Here is an 8,144-nt window from a genome sequence, read left to right as displayed (position 1 = left end):
AAAAATAGTTTTGACATATATATCCTTTGTATGATATAAACTTTGCATTGGAACCAAAAATTCAGTGAGAATTTTTTTTTGTTGTGCCATCCATATCATATGATTTGCCTGATATTTACTTGAACAGCCTCTTAAATATATAAACATCCGCATTTAACATATGTTTAATAATACCCCCTGTTTAAAGAAAGTACAAAACTATGTATCAGTAAACATGGTAAACGCAGCATAGCACATACCAGGTTCTTATCGTGGTACTTCAAACTGAATAGATTTTTCTATTCCAACGATTTGTTTTGTAAGTATTGACTTGAATACTTGTGTTGTTTATCAATTTATTTATGTTGTATGTTTGTGCATGTGTATAAATATAGGTGTGTGTGTGTGTGTGCATTTTTTGAAGTGTTTTTTTTCCGAGAGCCAATGTTATGTTTTTATTTGTATAATATTAACTTGAACAATGCAATCGCAACTGTCGTTCCTGGTAGCCGCAATTTAAAACCATATTTCATCTTACATGTCTAAAACAAATAAGTTTACATTTAATGTATAGGAAAGTCAAGTGAATATTTAAACAATTCGGACTTATGAATACAAAATGGTAATGCAGTAATTGTATTTATACAACATGTCCAAGTGAACAGATGATATTTACTTGACCTGATTTGAAACTTTTCTTATCTTCTTTTGTTGTGTGCAATTGCATACGTTTCTGCAGGATGTGTACCATTGGCATTGAATCACTATACAAGTTCTGCATATTGCTTAATTGTATGCACTACTAAATTCAAATCTAATAATTTAGTTAACTTTTATATTTGGCGTATGCATGTATGGATAAAAAGAGAAGCAACAAATGGTTACTTAAATGTAAAAGGAAACATAAAACATAGCCTAACGAACTGCTAAGGAACAACTACATTTTTTTACATAAAAGGGCGGTTTATAGTTTTCTCGTTTGAATTATTTTATATTGCTATTTCGGGGTTTTTTATAGCTGATAATGCGGTATGGGATTTACTCATTGTTGAAGGCCGTACCGTGACCTATTATAGTTGTTAATTTTTGTATCATTTTGGACTCTTGTGGAGATTTGTCTCATAATATCACAATACATTTTCTTTATTTATATAAATATACGACATACATTCGTGAAGAGGAAATTATACAGGCCTCAACAACTGACAGTTATTCAAATAATATTGAAATCTATTACCAGGTCCGTCCATTAGGAATTTCCTAAATTATCATCGGGTACCACAGCGTATTTTCTAAAAGTATAAATAGTTGAGTCATATTAATATTTTCTATACATAGTTAAGGATTGAATTTAGCTCAGTGCAAATTGTAGTAATTAATCATGAATTCCAAATGGTGAAGTTGAAAGTATCCCTTCGTAAATTTTACCTTCAATGAATTAAAAATGAAATATAAACTGTCCCAAATCAATTTGTATATCCTACATCCTTTATTTGAATGAATATTCACACAAATAATTAAGAATAAAGAAATACGAACTACATTATCTGAACTAAATCCATCATCTAACACACTTTATCCATTTCCTCAGATGCCTCAATTCTGTGTGGTGGAATATTTCAACTGATGTTCGATTCAACACTTTTAACGCAATGTCGTTTTGAAATACTTTTTCTCAAAATTGAGTCGGTATAACATTGTATTTAGCAGTTATTTGACCCTTGATTTTAACAATTCAAGTCATTTCGTTTTACTTTTTTACGTTTTTTCGACTCAAATCATTTCTGAACTAGCTGGAATATCAACTAAATGAGTCAAATTAACCCAGAACAAAGAACTTTATATAACACAATTTTCATATATATTAATAGTAATTCCAGTAAGCAGTTTCATCTTTCATACCAATCACTAGTATTCCCATCTGTGTCATTAAATCAGTTCCAATGGTAGCAACCGAGTTTTTGTATGCATGGACACAGAATTAACACTTATCTCATCTTCAATAATAACAGTAATAGTAAAAGACTGAACAGATGACATAACAATCTGTTAATAATATGTTTTTTTAATCTATATTTCATTTAAAAGTTTAATATCTGACACTTTGTCGTAATTCAGTTAATAACCCTTCCCTCCCCCCCCCCCCCCCCCCCCAAAAAAAAAGAAAGAAACAGTTGCATCTTTGTCAATAAATGAGGGTGCGTCACTTTTCTTCTTATATAATTCCTCGTATATTATCAGCTATGATACAATTAAAATAGTAATTTTGATTTTGAATAAATCCACTTGAACATGTTGAACGTATCGGAAAATGAGAGTTTATTATTTGCAAAATTGGCCTGGAGACCGTACCTATTTCAACCATGTTTTCTACCTCAACTCTGCTGTTGTAATACACTTCATTTTGAATCGCACTACCGTTTTATGTGGACTATTTAATGACAAAAATGACAAATTGGCTTTTCATCTTTTGACCTGAATTTAAACTTCTTCCTTTATAATAAGAATTCCCTTGCTGAAATTTTGTTGTACTTGTCCGTCCTCGTTATTTTTGACTACTACCCATATTAACCTTTTCTCTCGATCCTATCTGATTTTCGTGTTACATCTTCAAGTTTCTGTATCATAATTGCAGCGTAACAAATGCTACACTAACTTTTCCGGTGCGCACAAGACATTTTGCACTTGTGAATGGATGCTTGTTCAAAGCTTTGTGTGTCAGTCATTATAATGAACTGCCTATGTATATCTAGGGTGAATTCCTTTTAAAAAGATTGTCCATGTCTATCAGAAATTGCTATTAATAAGTATTGCAATATGCATTGTGTTTAAATGCAATATCAGTATTTAGTTCTATTTTAATCTTTAATCAATCCTAATTCTATCTTACTTTTGAGATATAGTTTTTCATATGTGACGTCATTTTTCTGCTGTTTCAGAAATTTCATATATTCAAATGTGACGTAATTTTTAATGCCTTTTCACCATCGTATGTGACGTCATTTTCATAATTTACTGCGTTGAGGCCTGGACTGAGTCGGGTGTGTCTATTCTGTGTTGGTCTTTCATTATGTATTCGTGTTTGTTTTATGTAATGAGTTAATACTTCAGTTTCATTATGTATATCTGTTATATTCATTTGATAAAATTTACTGTTTGCAATAGCATTAATTGTTCTAAATAATAAGGATGTTCTTATCCCAAGCATAAAAACTTCGCCGTATTTGACACAACCTTTTTCAACTTTTGATCTTCAGTGCTGTACAACTTTGTACTTTTTTTCGCTTTCGATCTTTTATATCTGGGCGTCACTGGTGAGTCTTGTGTGGACGAGGCGCGTTTTTGGCGTATTAAATTTTAAACCTGATGCTTTTTGTTATTCATTAATCATGTGTTTCTTTGTCTAATACGTTCTCCTATTTATTTGTATTGTAGTCCTGTAATATTATGTTGTCATTTCAATGTTATATTTAACATTGCCATTAAAGTGCGAGGTTTGGCATGCCACAAAACCAGGTTCAACCCACCATTTTTTCCTTTAAAAATGTCCTGTACCAAGTCAGGAATATGGCCATTGTTATATTATAGTTCGTTTCTGTGTGTGTTACAATTTAACGTTGCGTCGTTTGTTTTCTCTTATTCTTTAGTGTAAATTGACATTGCGATAAGACGTGTCATGGTACTTGTCTATCCCTAATTCATGTATTTGATTTTGATGTTATATTTGTTATTCTCGTGGGATTTTGTCTGATGCTTGGTCCGTTTCTGTGTGTGTTACATTGTAGTGTTGTGTCGTTGTTCTCCTCTTATATTTATGCGTTTCCCTCAGTTTTAGTTTGTTACCCCAATTTTGTTTTTTGTCCATGGATTTATGAGTTTGAACAGCGGTATACTACTGTTGCCTTTATCTATCCTGTTGGGCTTGTCAAGTGACGAACCTCCATGTGCACCTCTTGCAAGTGTTCAAATTACATTCCCGTAGACCTCAACACTATCAACAACCAGATGTTTATCTCTCAATTTAGTAGATTCTCTCAAGTTCTTTTGGGGAAAATCTGTTTTTCTAACTTCTGAACCGAGGTATCAATCAAATATATATCTGGATTCTCAAAATGGTCAGCTGTCCTCCACTCAAGAAAGTCGGCAACATTTCTCCTTGTTTCTCTTCACTCCAAGAATTTGCTTCACTTATCCTTTAAGTTAGTTTGATCAAACTTTCAGGGATATTATTGACTACTCCAATACATTAAGATGGCATAATTGTAATTTAACTTAAGGCAAATCACGGCGTTCGTAAGAGGAATATAAAATTTGAGTTCTGACCGAAAGGCACAGATGGGGCAAGTGATACACTCCGGATCCCCTTTCTGGTTTTCTTTGTGTATCCCATAATCATAGACTTCAATTACAGTAACAAATTCAAGTACAACTTGACGAAGCATTATCTGGTTATCAATTGTTCTCTTAATATTCAAAGTCACTATTTGTTATTTATGGATTCATATGTTTAAATACCCCAAAACGCATAATGATAATTGTTCTAGATGTATCAAACTTCAGACACAAAATATAAAATGGAGTTTGAGTATAACAAAACTTTTAGGTCAATGTACATTAATGGAAAGGATGCGTAGTCTTGTTAAATTAAAGTATACGAGTAAATCGACTAATATGCTGTTAATTATAATTTCAATCTAGTTAAAAAAAATATATTCAGAGATTCGAAAGTTCACAGATAAAACAAATGTTTGAAAAATGCGATAGGCATTCTCGCCACACCAGTGTCTGTATACGATAAGAACAAAAAATCACGCAACAGTGTCAAATACTGTGCGGATAAAAACAACGCATGAATGTCAGATACTAGACAAAAAAAACACGCACCAGTGTCCAGTATTGTGCGAAAAAAAACACGCACCAGTGTCCAGTATTGTGCGAAAAAAAAACAACGCATCAGTATATATAGTATTAATCGGACTATTGTCACGAAACAGTGTTCAATACTGTGCGTACAAAAAAAACAGGCATTAGTGTTCAAACTAAGCGGCAACAAATATCCCGCATTAATGTACAACACTGTGCGGACAAAAACTTCGCATCAGTGTCTATTAATAGCTAGCGGACGAAAAAACCCGTAACATGTAGTAGAGTGCAGCAAAGGAATTAAAAACAACAATAATGCAACACATTTCCAACTTTATTCGAATCCAACAATCATATATTATAAATCGTCCTGAATATGCATGAAATATTAGCCACTGAACGCTAAGTAAACAATAATCAAAGAATCAAGTGTTACATATTGCATCTTGTTACCTAAATATTTATCTTTATTATACGAATGAAAAGCTGTATGAAAATCAATATCGGTCATTCCGGTTTATAGCCCGAAATATAACTTTCTTAAATTTATGGCTTATATACATCCGTTACGGTATTCGATAATATCCGAAAGTAGAATACATTTATCAGTAAACGTTATATTTCTGATTAACAAATAACGGATTACACTAATTTTGCAGAACAAAACAGTTATAAAACAAGTAATTCAACAAATACATAGCATAACAGTTACATGTTTTCATCCAAGTGCGTCAAACGGAACGGGTTTTATTACAATCGATTTGATTTGTAAGTATGAAAGTAAATACGTGTGTTAGTTATTGTACTATGCAGTATACATTTGTACCTGTGTATATGTGTGTGTGTGTGTGTGTTTGTTTGTTTTTTGAACATTTGTAGAACAAGGAACTCAAAAATACTGTCTCTATAAACAGCCGCAACTTTAACCTTATTTTATTTCAAACAAACAGGTTAACGTTTTAATTTACAGCATTCAAGTGAATACAAATGTATGTTCCTGCTTTACAAGACAAATTTGAAGTACGGAGGATTCGAAACACGTTTTGCAATTTTTCAGATTTATGGAAGCTTTATCCATCCAAGCTAGGTGAACATATATATACGAAAACAATTGACCTGGTTTGAAGCCTGACTGATCTTCTTTTGTTCTGTGTAATCACACACGTGCCTGACTAATTTTACCGTTGAAGTATAAACAACTTAAGCTTATTGTTTCATTGCAGGTATAACTCAATTAAAATCTTTTTTTAAAGTTTACTTTTATGATGGGTGTATGCATGTATGAGGGTGGTAAAGGGGTTCCGAACACAGAAACACCTGCATGAAATAAATATCACAAAAACGCTGCACAGAAAATAAAAATAGAGAAAATCAAAGCACTAGAAATAATTATTACTCAGCCATTCTTAGAGATCATGCAGTCATTTATTTGGACATAAAGACCCTTTGTATTAGTCCCGACTTACTTTTTTTAATAAAAAAAATGCTGCACAAGCACGTGAAATTAAGATTATCGATACGAAACACGGAAAATTAAAAGGGGAAAGGAGGACTAAGTTAGAAAGCGAGTATATTAAGCAGAAACCAATATTTTAATGAGATATATATATTTCTTATAGTATGAAACAAGATGTGTCACCTGACCTGTGGTCTTGTCTGTTTTGCATTGGTAATTGCATTAGCTGTAGTTTTGAATTACAACAAAGGTGAGTAAAGTGGATAGCATTTGCGAAATTAAGACTAGTTTAAACTTATATTCATTTTCTTTGGTGACCATGGCCATTTAGTCTAAAAGCTGGCTATACGGTATGGGTTTTACTTTATATGTTGATGTCCTTACGATGACCTATAGTTGTTATTTTCTGTGTCATTGAGTGTCTTGTGAAGAGTCGTGTCTCATTGACAATCATATACCACTTCTTCTTATTTTGATAGGACTGAACAAAGATCTTCTTAAATGAACACTTGTTTCTTAACGTTCATATTGTTCAGTGTATTTTTATGTCGTGTTTTAAGACTATTGTTTGAGTTTTTGTCCATGACTTTGTCGGTGTCTCATTAATTTATTTTTTAGTGTTATATTCCGCCTCTGTTGAGCACACTACTTTTTATTTTCATTATTCTAATTTATTATAATAATTGTATTTTGGTTTACATTTTGTTTATCTAAGACAAATATGAGCATGACCCCTAAAACAAACAGTAACAAATCTGTATTATTCCAATTTTCTATAGGATAACCGTCATCGGGTACCAACAATTGGGGGGGGGGGGGGGGTTGGAATGCTTATTATTAATAATTTGACGGGTTGTAACTTGAACATTTATTTCATGATTTTTTCTTATTCTTTCAATTTCAGAAGAATTATGTTGTTTCTTTAGTTGTTCGTATGAGTGCTACCTTGATCAATCTGGACTTAAAACTGGACCACATGTATGTAAGCTGTCTTATGCTGCTGCATTCGGGCGACGTTTCTATGAAGGAAAGAACATTTTATCATATAAAGAGTCTTATGTGACAACGAAAGATGTGTTAAGTATGTGCGGACTATGGTGCTTTAAAATGCCGAAGATTTAGGATCTAAAAATATAGTAAACAATATACGACGCAAAACAAGATATAAAAAAGTTTGCCTGACACTATACCATTACTTTATAGCTGTTTCGAACATATTGTTAGTCTTTTCTTCAAATATAAAATCACTAATGGTAATTCATTTAGACTTCTACAAAACTAAGCACTGCTGTAAAAGTTTGCAAAAGTACGAAACACAGTATTCAATTAAGTAAACCACTTACGTTGTATCTATCACACCTAGTTTTTGATGGGATTCGTGTTGCTTAGTCTTTATTTTTCTATGTTTTGTTTTGTGTATACTTTTGTTTGTCAGTTTGTCTTTTCTGTTTTTAGCCATGGCGTTGTCAAAAGATATAGGAAGATGTGGTGTGAGTACCAATGGGACAACTCTCCATCCAAATAACAATTTATAAAAGTAAACCATTATAGGTCAATGTACGGCCTTCAACACGGAGCCTTGGCTCACACCAAACAACAAGCTATAAAGGGCCCCAAAATTACGAGTGTAAAACCATTCAAACGGGAAAACCAACGGTCTAATCTATATAAAAAACCAGAAACGAGAAACACGTATAAATTACATAAACAAACGACAACTACTGTACATCAGATACCTGACTTAGGACAGGTGGAAACATTTGCAGCGGGATTAAACATTTTAATGGTACCTAACCTTTTCCCTTTTTCTGAAACAATAGCATAACATCACAACATAGAACAACAC

General features: G+C 32.5%; 1 long non-coding RNA gene across 1 annotated transcript; it reads left to right on the top strand.

Annotated features, from left to right (window-relative positions):
• Positions 1 to 5,473: 5,473 nt before the first annotated feature.
• On the top strand, positions 5,474 to 7,556 carry LOC139527890 (uncharacterized). The gene is made up of 3 exons (XR_011665483.1): positions 5,474 to 5,610; positions 6,462 to 6,548; positions 7,203 to 7,556. It is a non-coding gene; the product is annotated as an uncharacterized lncRNA (long non-coding RNA).
• The last annotated feature ends 588 nt before the right edge of the window (positions 7,557 to 8,144 follow it).

Source organism: Mytilus edulis, chromosome 6 (genome assembly GCF_963676685.1).
Source record: "Mytilus edulis chromosome 6, xbMytEdul2.2, whole genome shotgun sequence".
Taxonomy (NCBI): Eukaryota; Metazoa; Mollusca; class Bivalvia; order Mytilida; family Mytilidae; genus Mytilus; species Mytilus edulis.
Note: the sequence above shows the minus strand (reverse complement) of the source record. Positions and strands in the feature narration are given on the sequence as shown.